The sequence below is a fragment of the Pteronotus mesoamericanus genome, unplaced genomic scaffold (assembly GCF_021234165.1).
Source record: "Pteronotus mesoamericanus isolate MK-2021 breed Mesoamerican mustached bat unplaced genomic scaffold, CSHL_Meso_final scaffold_651, whole genome shotgun sequence".
In the NCBI taxonomy this organism is placed as follows: domain Eukaryota; kingdom Metazoa; phylum Chordata; class Mammalia; order Chiroptera; family Mormoopidae; genus Pteronotus; species Pteronotus mesoamericanus.
This window is the reverse complement of record NW_026555325.1, coordinates 41,116,243-41,128,702: the sequence shown is the minus strand read 5'-3', so window position 1 is coordinate 41,128,702 and position 12,460 is coordinate 41,116,243. Positions and strand designations below refer to the sequence as shown.

The 12,460-nt window shown below is 37.7% G+C and overlaps 1 protein-coding gene across 2 annotated transcripts in view; it reads left to right on the top strand.

Annotated features, from left to right (window-relative positions):
• PDE1A (phosphodiesterase 1A) overlaps nucleotides 1-2,748 on the top strand; it is a 278,408-nt gene extending 275,660 nt beyond the window's left edge. For both annotated transcript variants that reach the window (XM_054562441.1, XM_054562440.1), the window contains exon 15: nucleotides 1,362-2,748. The gene's annotated coding sequence lies outside the window, so the exon portion shown is untranslated. The remainder of the gene's footprint in view (nucleotides 1-1,361) is intronic.
• The last annotated feature ends 9,712 nt before the right edge of the window (nucleotides 2,749-12,460 follow it).

Sequence of the window (12,460 nt, the reverse complement as noted above, 5' to 3'; positions counted from 1 at the left end):
GTTCATTAACTTCCTTCTCAGTTTGAGAAAGCCTTGCCCACAGTGCACAATCTTCCAAGAACCAAGTAGGTGAAATTCACATGCCATCAAGAAATAGGAAGGTCTCTTAAATGATGGAAGTAGGGGAAAACAGAAAGTAACAAGAGTGGTGACAGTTGGCAGTTGTGACTCAAGTATAGTGTCTGGAAGAAGAAAGGACTGGTCAGCCTTGGACACAGAGGGGGCTCTACACACCTGTCCTGCAGGCTGGCCGCCCTTTCATTCTGGCGGATTTTCACCACGTAAGGGTGAAGGCCCCGTGTTTCCATGTGTTCCTATACATTACAATTTTTTTGGTAAAGTCTTCCAATTTTTAATGTTGGCTCAAAGCTTTTTGAAACATTATATAGAACAAACAAAATGTGTTTGAAGTTCAGATTTGGCCTGCAGGCCCTTTTGTGTTGAGTGTACTTCCAAGAAGAGGTTAAGAACTGATGGTTTGTGGGTTGGATTTAGCCTGTGTGTTTGCATTGTTTGACTTCCACAGTGATTTAAAATATTTTTTGTGAATATCTTTACTCACTGCAGTCCTTGTGATTATAGTTGTTTTACACTTACACAGGCCCACTTAATTCATTTCTGTTACCTTCCAGTTCTGTATAGCTGTTCAAATGCATGACTTCTGATCAAAAGGGTCAAAACTTTTACTGATATAAGAACACACACACATGTACACATGCACACAAAGAGAAGAAATAGAAAGAGGGATTCTAGCTTACATAAAATCGTTATCTATTATATACTGACAAACCATGTATTTTTGCAAAGTATATAAAGTCCAATGGGAAATTGCAACACAGTAATTCTTGTCTGTTTATGACTAAAACATGATCTTCATATTCATTTGCATTTTATTTCAGGATAATGAGAACAGTACTAAAATATTCTAATTCCTCAACTTTCTACAGAACTATATCCTCCTCTTTCAACACACACTTGGATCTGGCTATTTTTATGGGCTTCTATATAAGAAATCAATAGGAAGAATATAAATTCTGTGCTAAGAACTCTGGCCAAATAAATACAGTCAAATTTGCCACCAGAGTTTTTAGCCAGTGCTTCTGCCATCATTTTTCCTCCACAATTTGGCCTTCTTCAATCAATCCAGAGACATTTCTAAGACAAAAGTAGGGCAGATTTAAATTGTCATTATTTTGAACCCAGTTTTAGCCTAGATGACTGTGCAATACATGTGCAGAAGAGGTGTTTTTAAAATTCACTTTCTTGCACTGTTTTACACATAGCGCTGCAACTACAAATTTTTTTTGTGGTATTAAGTGAAAGGAAAGCAAAAACAAAATTAAGGAAAATATTTTTTACAGCTCTGAGGAACAGGCCATTTAGATCGTCCTTGCTCTTTTAAATACATGGGAACAAAATGAGAGACAGGACTGCTCAGAAGCTGTGGCTGAAGTCCTAAAACAATGGAGTATCATAACCTTGGCTCTGTGACCTGGCCGGTGAACACAGCATTGTCACTTTCGATCTGGGACTCAGTAGTGAACCGTGTCCTGGAAACCAGTAGACCAGCCTGCACCCATCCCTGTGGCTTCACAGCACCAATGCATCACCTACAAGAGCACCATCGCCACAGAAGTCTCACGTTACCTACAATGCAAGATGACAAGAACCTCCAGCTGCCGTTGGAGACAGGCACGGGAACTGAGAATGCAATTTGCCTTCTGGGGTGTTGATCCCATTAGGATGTAACAGAACATTTAACAAGCCAAGGGATAAGTGACAAGAAGCGTGTGTGTGCTTGTGTGTGTGTGGTGTATATTCAAAAATACCTATGAGAATGGAAGCCCGCACTTTTCTGTAACATAACAGTACTTGATGTGACTTTACATTTTCCTACACAGAGACAAACTACCACCCTTGGAGACTCTGCTTCCTTGTCATGTTTGCCTGAGCATGTGCAGAGCCTTTCCTTTGCTCCAACCTGAAGAACTACCTTTATTTGTTATTAGCTGACAAGAAAAGTTAAGCACAGTTAGGTGGTATAACTTTTCACTGTATAAACACTTCAATGATTGTGAGAGTAAATGGCTTTTTTATGAAAGGCAGAATTGAATGGAAAAAATCAAGAGTAGCCATCAATTAAAGGGAAGAAGAACGTATCCATCCTAAAAAGTTTTCTGTTGCACCGGCTTCTTTTCTGGGTTCCACAATGCTAAGCAATATTTTAGAAATGGATACAACCAGAAGCTTTTAAGTCTAAAGAGCGGGATTTTATAACTCACAACTCAGATCTCTTTTAATGTGTAAGCCATATTCTACATGCATATTAGGTATGCATCATTCTAACTTAAGATATATTTGTGCATAAACTGTGTATAAAGCGCTTTTCAATGTTCTGTGAATAAGGTTCTTAGCTTTTGTTTCACCAGAATCTTGTGTAGAAGACAGCTACATAATTGAATTGTATCATAGACATTATAATGCAATTGATATTTTAAATGTAAGCAGTAGAGATTGATCTATAATGATGTGTTGGGGAAATTTATATATGTACATCATGGTGACTTTTTGTCCTTTAAAAAAGGTCTTTTTATTTCTATTTATGGAGAAACTGTAACTACTGCTTTACATGCCTTTAAGTAGCTATTTACCAGCTAGTAAACATTCTGCATTTAAAATAGAATCTGACTCTGGCAAGTCTCATTATTATTGTTCCTCTTTGAGCCAGTTGTCTTTCAGTAAAGCTATAGGACCTCTCAAGGGAGTAGTAGTACATTGAAACACTCCTTCTCCATGGTCATAGGAAACATGTCCCTTTTGATCCTATTAATGCTTTAAGATCTACAGACTTTGTTACTTAAAAAAATAGAGGAACATAATGAATTTATCAATATCTCTATGAAGGCTTAACCTAATTTTCCAGGTTACATGACTTAGAGGACTGTGACTCAACTTCCAGAAGGAGTGGACAAAACATGTTCCATATTTTCAGAAGAGTTGTCACTCTGTTGATGCACTTTTTCTTTTCCTAATCTCCCTCCCCCTCTTTCCCTTTTTCCCTTCTTTTCCTTGCCTCCCTGCTTCTTTCTTTTTCACTTTCTTATTTCTTCCTCCCTTCTCTCTCTCTAGGACAGCTACTACCTAGTGCTAATTAGGGAAGTCAGGGCAGGGGTTATAAGCGCTCATCCCTCCTGCAAACGTCAGCATTGAGTCATCCTGAAGAAAGAGACTGATGAGTTAGGCTGCTGCACCTTGAATGTCCTGCTTTGCATTTTTATCCCCAGCTACCCTACATATATCTAACATTGCCATATGCCTTTTCATTTAATCAGTACCTCTTTTATTTAATTTTTAACAAGACAAGCTATACAATTCTTGTGTTTTTTATTCTGCTGTAATTCTCTGTATTTCTAATTATATATGATTTAAATAAATTGTACTCAAGGGAAAATATTGTGAAACACTTGGTGTCTGATGTAATTCATTTTGGTGGGTCTTTGACAAGTTGGAGAAATCAGGAGAAACCAGAAGCACACCAACTTCAACACTGATGTGAATCCTGTCAGAAAGTGATTTTTGCTGTATTACAGAAATATTCATTGAATAATCATTATTGCATCATTATCTGCAAGCTCCTACCTGGATGCATGGTGCACATAGGAATCTGGAGACCTCAATCTTTCGTCTAGAGATTCCATACATATAGAAGACATAAGCTACACATCAAATAATTGAAATGCCACACATAAAAGTAACCAGATGCAAACACAGTGCACCTCTGGATATTAAAGAAGGTACAAATTGCTTCCCTCTTCAGGGCTTCTGAGAATACTTAGAATAGGTGTCACGTGAAGTAACACTTAAATAATAAATAAGAAAAACCCACATTCATTGCTTATTTTCTATGTATAGCTTCAACGTAGACACTTAACAAACATTACCCCTAATCCTCAATAATCCACCAAAGTGGGTAACGATATGAGTGAGGGAACCGAGTCTCAGAAAAAGGGCCTTATCTAAGGCCATGCAGATATCAAGTAGCAGAGGCTGTACTCGATTCGGTCCCAGGCTTCTCTGGCACTGAAGACCTGTTTTTCTTTCTGCTCCATCTCTGTAGGGTGGGGCAGAGGCACAGTAGAAAGAAAGGTCTGTGAAGGACAATGTAAAGAAACACCAGAAAATAATAAAGAAGCAGAGAGCTTCGAGACCTAGGGAGTTTTAATCAATTGAACTAAGAGTAATTGGCACAACTTAATGTACCCTTTCAGGCTGTGTCTCCAAGATGCTAAAGCATTCCTGAGGAAAATGTAAAAACATACCTGGTCATCAGATACATGACACTTTTTATTTTAAGTCTGATTCCATGATAAATTTCCACCTAATATCAAAAAGTTCTCAAAGGCCTTATTTTAATTTAGAGGTATAATTTAGATATAAAACACATATTTCCTTTGACAACTATTTAAACTTTATGTCCTCTAATTGCTTTTCTAAATAAGGCAGTGCATATACACCATTTAGTGCAAGCCTTAAACAATAAAAGCAACATACATTTTAGAGTCAAAAAGCAAACTAATAATGTCTCACATTATATACATGTCATTTCTTGGAGGGAATCCCAAATATTTAATATAAAAATCCTATATATGGGCCAACATGTATATTTAAAGATTTATTTAGGGTTATTCATACTTTAGTAACATTAATAAATTTCTGGGTCATTTGTTCAATACTTGTGATGGTTGGAGAGCTTGCTTTGCACCGGAAGCTGATACATTTTACCATTTATAATTAAAGATTACAATTATTTACTGTTTGTCATAGTTTACTATATTCTCACTACTGCATTACATTATTTTCTGACTTTCTCTCTCTTACTCCTTATAACTACTCTTTGAGGAACTGATATATCCCCATCTATGAAGGAAGAACCATGGCAAAAAAAAAAAAGTAAAATAACCTGTGTAAGATCATGCATTTAGGAAGCAGAACAACCTGGGTTTGAATTCTTAGGGAGTGTTACTCCCCAAACCATCACGCAAGACTGGCTGAGGCCTCTGTGGGAGGATCTGCCCTATCTCCTCCACCCCCGAAATCCATTATTTTCTTTCCTGCCCTTTGTTCCATTCTAATCTTTTTTCCATATTCAAGCACTTTTTCCTGAAAACCACCCCTCTGAGAGGGCAGAATTTCCAGTGACCAATAGCAGGGGCAAGGGTGCTTTGGTGACCAGTTCCATCATATGTTACAGCAGATGTCTGTGGTTGGAGGGATTATTTCCCATGCCTGCTATGTAACCTTACAATTACAATTTTGCTTTTCAAATAGCCATTGGTGCTCAGTCTAGACCTTTGCTACGAAGTGCAGTCCCCACCTGGGAACTTCTTAGAAATGAAGTCTCAGGTGCATCCAGACCAACTAAACTGGAAATGGCATTTTAAGAAGATAACTGGGATATTTATGTGCATATCACTTCTATACAATAATTAAATATTATGGAGGTAATTCCAAACACCCACTATGCACTTAAACAGGAGCTTGTTTTTTTTCCTACACTAAATAAGAGGATTTTATGCTCTCAAAATTGTACTATTTTCTCAAAACTAGAGCAAACCAAATCCCAAGAATTGCTGAACTGGATATAATCTGTAATTTCTTCAGTTGTTGAGAATCTTAACTATGGCATAGCATTTGGGTCAATTTAAGGTTAAATCATATTATTTCTATAAATGTTACCGATCTATTTCTTCTTTCTACTCATAGAATGTTGCATTGTTTAGACCTTTACCATCTCACTTGTGTTCGTTATTTGGCTTCTTGGCTTTCCGCTCCTTTCACTTTTTCTTTTCTGTACACAGTTACTACATTAAATGGTCTTAATTTGTTCTGTGGACCTATTGCTCTTCTCAAAAACAGTTCCTCCTGTTTTCCACCAGAGGTCAGCAAACTTTTCCCAGAAAGCATCAGATGGTAACTATTTTAGGCTTTGCAGGCTGCATTCCATCACACTGTCTGTCCCCTCACCTCCTTCTTTCTTCTTCTCTTCTTCCTTCTTCCTCATCTTTTTCTTTTTCTCCCTTTTCTTCTTTAACAATCCCTTAAAATGTAGAAGCCATTCTTAGATTAGAGGGATAAAGGTTGCATGCATAAACAGCCCACATGGCAGGTTTGGCCCAAGCCACCCAAGGGACCTGGGAGGGCAGTGTCTCTAGCGCACCTGTTACCCATTCCCAGCACACAGAGTGGTTTGGAAGGGGTGGCTTCAACACTGGTTCTCAGCCTCTCACAAGCATCAGCGTCACCTGGAGGGCCTGTTACACTACGGATTGTTAAACCAGCCTCCCAACCTTAAATTCCAATTCAATATGCCAGGGGTAGGGCCTGAGGTGATGCTGATACTCTTGGACTAGAGATCTCACTTTGAGAACCACCGGCATACAGGTAAAACAAACTCCTTAGCATAGCACTCAAAGCCCTTCCCAGCCTAATCCCAGCCTATGTTTTTAGCCATAGCTCTCACTACACCGTTCACTGTTCCTGGATTTCTGCCATGCCTTTGACCCAAGTGGATCTTGCTGTTCATTTTGCCATATTAATCTGTCACTGCTCCTCCTTCCTCCAAGGATCTGTGCGTATGCCAGCTCTCCCAGAAAGCCTCTTCTCATTACTCTGGTCAGAACTTTTAGACTCATTTCTCTGGATGAACCCTGGTCTTTATCTCTCTGTGCTAGAAAATTGTAGCTCTCCTTGTCATCTGCCTGCTGCCAGATTTTGAGGTAAAGAAACTCTGATCATTACACATAGTAGGTACTCAGTAAATATGTGTTTAATAAATGAATATGAATAAATGAACAACAGAAAGAAAAGTTTATCTTGTTTGTTCTAAGTGTTTGCTATATGATTGAGTTAATCCTTTTCTGACACCATCCCTAGCTAATTGAATCAAAATGAGACTCACTTTTCAGGCACTTTAGATCTAAGCAATCTCAAAAAGCCATTTGTGTTTTTTCTCAGAGCAGGCAAATGGAAGGTACATTAATTCTTAATAAATTCTTAATAGCACACTAAAAGCAAACCTGAATTATACAAGAGAAACATTCAGATCTTCCCATCTGTCTCTTGTCTACCTTTGGGGAGATGGGCCCGCTGGTGCAGTGATATATTAATTGTAGCTAATCTTACCAACTTTGCTGAGGAGAAAAGCTCACATTTCCTGGGTGATTTCCTATAGTCTTGGTGAGTAATAGTGGGAACCGTACAAACTTAGGGGCAAGAGTGAACTCCACTCATAGTATATCTTTGGTGTGTGGTAGCTGGAGACCTCAGCGTTTCCTCATCTCTCACCCTGAAGGCTTTGACAGAGTGGGAATGCTGCCCGACACGGACTGGCTCAGAAGGGTCTGCCTCAGGCCGGCCTCTACTGTGCGGGTCCTTGACTTTGAGTAGAAAAGATTTCATAACGCAAGTCTAGGTGATTTTGAAAGTACATTTATTAAAGCTGGGGACAATATAAGAAAGGAAGGACTTAGGGTAGAAGAAGTAACAGGAGAGTGACAGGAGAGAGCCCAGGCAGTGCTCGGTTTTGGTTCCCTAGAAAGGTTATAAGAAAGGAGAGAGCCAAGGCGGGGCTGCTGTTAGCTCACTGGGAAGTCAGAGAAGAAGGGCCTTGGAGACAGGATGGGGAGTGGTGCAAGCCCAGGTCAAGCTGCTGCTGCCCACTGCTCCTCTGGCTGCAAGTCTCCTGGGGCCTTTAGAGTTCAGGAAGAAATAAAAGGTTCACGGCCTGGCAGGGGTTTGAGCGTGCTCTAGAGAGAGCCTGCACTGAGGCTTCGTCCTGAGTTGAATAAGCATCAGCTTTCCAGGTGCCTTTTTTATATGATGATGTGTTAAACTGAGCACTTGGGGAGGTTGGGGATATTATTTAGTCTGCAATACTGTTTTTTCTTGGGTCTGTCTGGGTTTTAATGGGGTTTTGTTATTTGTTTCTCTGACTTCATCTGTCCTTCGGTTTACCTGGCACATATGACATTAAGTGGGTCTCTGTTCTCTATTTCCTCCACCAGGGAGATTTAAGTTACGTATCCTTTGGTTAGAGGGGAGAGACATAAACCATTTGCTCTTGAGTGTTCTTGGTCAGGGCAGGTAAGGTCATGCAATTCACCAGCTGGCTGTACATTGCTCAGACTCTTTGGCCTCCCTTCTTTTCTTGTCTCAGTTTCCCCACTCCACCTGCCCAGGAATTTTCCTAGCTTTTTAATATCCTGTCACAATAAAAGGATAATGAAGAATATTTAAGGGAACTAGAGGGTACCTAACATAGTGTTGGTTCTCAGTTAACATAAATTAATATTATTTTTTATTTATCCGGATTCTGTTATTTTCTGTTGAATTTTATGGAAGAGCTAAGGCAAGAAATATCTCATCCAAGGATCGAGTTTGGTTCTCCATCCAATTTTAGACTTTGATGTGTATGGTCTCTGTAATCCGACACAATCTCAATTTCCTCATCTATGAAATGGAGATAGTAAGAGTATTTATTTTATAGGATTGTTGGAATGATTAAATGAAATGGCTCATGTAAGGTGCTGAGACTATTTAATGACACATAAGAAAAAGTGAAATAGTACAAGTTATAAAAATAAGAACCTACCAGGAGCTCCATTCTTTTCCCTTAAAATCAATTCAGGTTCATTGTTTCAGGAACACTGCATGGCTTTAACTTCTGTAGCAATATCCTAAAAGTCCACATGATGGAGAGGTCGTTTTCCATTAAAGAAGAAGCCAGTCATTCTATAATAAAGATCATGTTATCATTGACTTCAGCTTTTATGTTCTTGCTTGAGAAGTGGAAAGGCAAAATTACATATATAGATATAGATAGATTGATACATAGATTGATATATAATATGTATAGCTGTATTGTATATGTCAATATAGATCATGTAGACATTGGATTTTGAGACAATTTTTATGCAAATATTGAAGAGAAAAATATCAGCATAAAAATTTAGACTTCCTAAAATGTTTTTTAAATAAAACACATTATTAGACATCCAGCTGCTCTGTAAGCAACAGCAGTTTCTCAAAAAACAAAACAAAACAAAACAAAAAACTACAGGTACACACCCCAGGCAACTCCACCAATTTCACAGAATCTTTAACAGCTAAATAAGAAAGGTTTTCTTTGAAGAAAACAATAAAAGAAGAGGATCTTCCATAATGTGGAAATTGCCCTTGTGAGAACTGACTTGTCCCCTAAACACAGTAAGTCAAATGCAATCTAAAAGCCAAATGGGTCAACGTTGAAACCACAGTCTTCAAACCCACCAGAAAAAAAAAGGGGGGAGAGCTGCTAGAAATAGCCACAGCGCAAGAGACACGTTCAGATGAAGATTTGACCTGTGAGCAGGAACTTATTAAAAGCAAGTGTGTGTCCAGGGACAGGGAGGAGCAGGGCCTGGCCTTGCCTCTCCCTCAGGCTCTCTGCCTCTGGCTGCCTTTCTCTTTCTGTCTCCCACTGTGCCACTGCTCTTCCCTGTTCGTGGGACATCCTCACTTTCTTCCCTTTGTCTAGTTTATTCTGGACATCTCTCTCCATTTTTATCTAGCTTTGCCTTAATAGAAGATACTATGGAAGTGATGACTTACAAAAGTATTTATTTAACCAAGTTTTAATTCTTTGTGTTTAACTAAATAGCAAATGGGTTAAATTTCATCTCTCGCTCTCCAAAGAAGTTTTCTTTTATATTTCAGCAAAAGTTTTATACACACACACACACACACACACACACACACACACACACACACATATCGGTCTGGCAAAAGTCCAGCCATTGTTAATATAATGAGAACAGTTTGTACAACATCAATGTAACCGGGCAGCCAAGGAGAATGGACTGGAATGCACATGTGTGAACAATGATGACTTCAATGTACTAGTCAGTGGGGGTGGTAGACGCTGATGAGTGAGCATGTGCACTGTGTGGCCATTTCATTCAAAATGACTGAGCAAGTAGAGCAATGAATCTGCATCAAATTTTGTATTAAACTTTAAAATTCCTCTGCAGAAACTATTTGGATGATTCAGAAGGCTTTTGGGGACAATGCAATGAGTGCAGCACAAATAAATGTGTGGCACAAATGCTTCAATTATGGTTGAGAATCTGTTGAAAGTGATTCGCATTCTGAAAGGCCTTCAACAAGCAGAACACCTGAGAACGTTGAACGTGTGCAGGCTGCGATCAACAAAGACTGGCGACTGACAGTGCAAGGACTAGAAGCTGACCTGGGGATTCTAAAAACTACTGCATCCAAGACTTTGACCTAGGATCTTGGCATGAAACATGTTGTGGCAAAATTTGTTCAGCGGCTTCTGCTACCAGGGCAGAAGGAACATCGTCCTGCAGTTGCTAATGACATGATTCAAACCACTACCAGTAAACCAGATCTGGCACCCTGTAACCTCTGGCTTTTTCCAAAATTAAAATCACCTTTGAAAGCAAAGAGATTTCAGACTGTCAATGAGATTTAGGAAAATATGATGGGGCAGCTAAAGGCAGTTGGTAGAACTATGTGAGGTCCCAAGATATTTACCTTAAAGGGGGCTGAGGTATCATTGTCCTATGTACAATGTTTCTTGTATCTTGTATTTTCTTCAAGAAATGTCTCCATTTTCCCATAGCACATGGCTGTATACTTTCTGGACAGATGCTCATATGTACATTTGTACACATATACATATTTTCTACATATATATGTATATATACATTTATATACATACATAAAAAATTTACATACATATATTTCTCAATAGAATATATAGAAATATATAGAGTATATTTCTACATACATATGTACATACTGTAAATGTATATATATTTGCATATATATAAAATATATACATAAAATTTTTATGTACATACTGTATAATGTATATACATACAAAATATATACATAACATTTTTATGTATAGATAAATGTATATATACATATGCATGTAGAAAATATGTACATGCATATGTATATATACATTTATCTATACATAAAAATTTTACACACATATATATTTCTCAATAGAATATATAGAAAATTTCAGCTCCACACTACAATAAAAAAATTTTTTTAATTAATAGATTAATAGAAAAATACAAATTTACTCATAATTTAAATCAAAATTTATTAATTTTGACTATTGTATTTTCCCCAAAATATTGCATTAAATTATTTTAAATCATTACAGCTTTTCATAGTTTAAGTCAACAATGACTAATTTTTAATATTATTCTGCCCATACTATAAAATTATTATTTTTAAAATTTCTATTTAGGTATCAACCAGTCCCAAAAAACTACTTCCTATGAAAGCTTAATTTATATTGACAATGTAAATATGTAGTTTAAGCTTGTTATCATATAACCTGGGACTTAATAGTATAATTCCTATCTTAGTCATCATTGACTTTTATGTCAAATTTGAATTTTTAGCCTACTGAGTGTTCTCAAAAGCAAACAAAGGACCCATATAATGTTTAAAACATTTGACAAATATAACAAGTAAGTAAAATTTTCAAAATGGGGAAAATATGTCCTATTAGGGCAGAAGAAAAAAGATCAAAAAGAAAGAAGAAAAAAGTGATTAGGGAAACACCCACAGGACTTACACTGCAAGGGTGATGGCCATCTCATCTGTCGGTGGGTCCAACTGTCTGCGAGCTATTTGGCTTTCTTTGAAGTTCTTATGACTTCATTGCTTTGATTTATAGAAAACCACATTATATACTTTTGCTACGATAGGGGAGGAGTTTTCCTCAACCCTCTTGGGGTTCCTGGCTGGGTCTGAAAATTAAGTAGACAAAGACAGATTAATAGAAAAAAACATGCAAATTTAGTTAATGTAAGTTTTACATTACACAGGCACCTTCAAAAAAAAATGAAGATTTGAAGAGACAGTTATACCTGAGTATTTTTATGGGGGCATTGATAAAGAATGGACAGTCATGGAGGAATATGATAGTTTAAGGAGTATGAGGTGAGTATAGCCAACTGGAGGAACTTAACAAGGCCTCTTTGCTCAGATTCTTCTCAGAGTCTGTCTTCAGAGACAAGGATGCTGCTTTCCTCCCACTATAGGGAGGGACCTCTCTGGTGAGGGTTTTATGGATTGTTTCGGGGGACAAATTGGGCACAGCTCAGAGTGACCTTCTGATTTCTACCATTTTCTCAAAATCCTTCAGCCTAAAATATTCAGTATGCTGTGGTGCCATATTTTTAAGTAGTTTGTCCTGAACCCCATCACTACTTTTAAGAAAAATGGAGTTTTGAAATTCCAGTGAAAATCAGAGCAGTTAGAACATTCTCCTTGGTTTCTTATTACATAACATGTTGGCTTTTTTTAAATATCATATTTTTATTGCCATAATTCCTATAGTATATTTCACAATTATGTATGTAGGTCTAGGGTA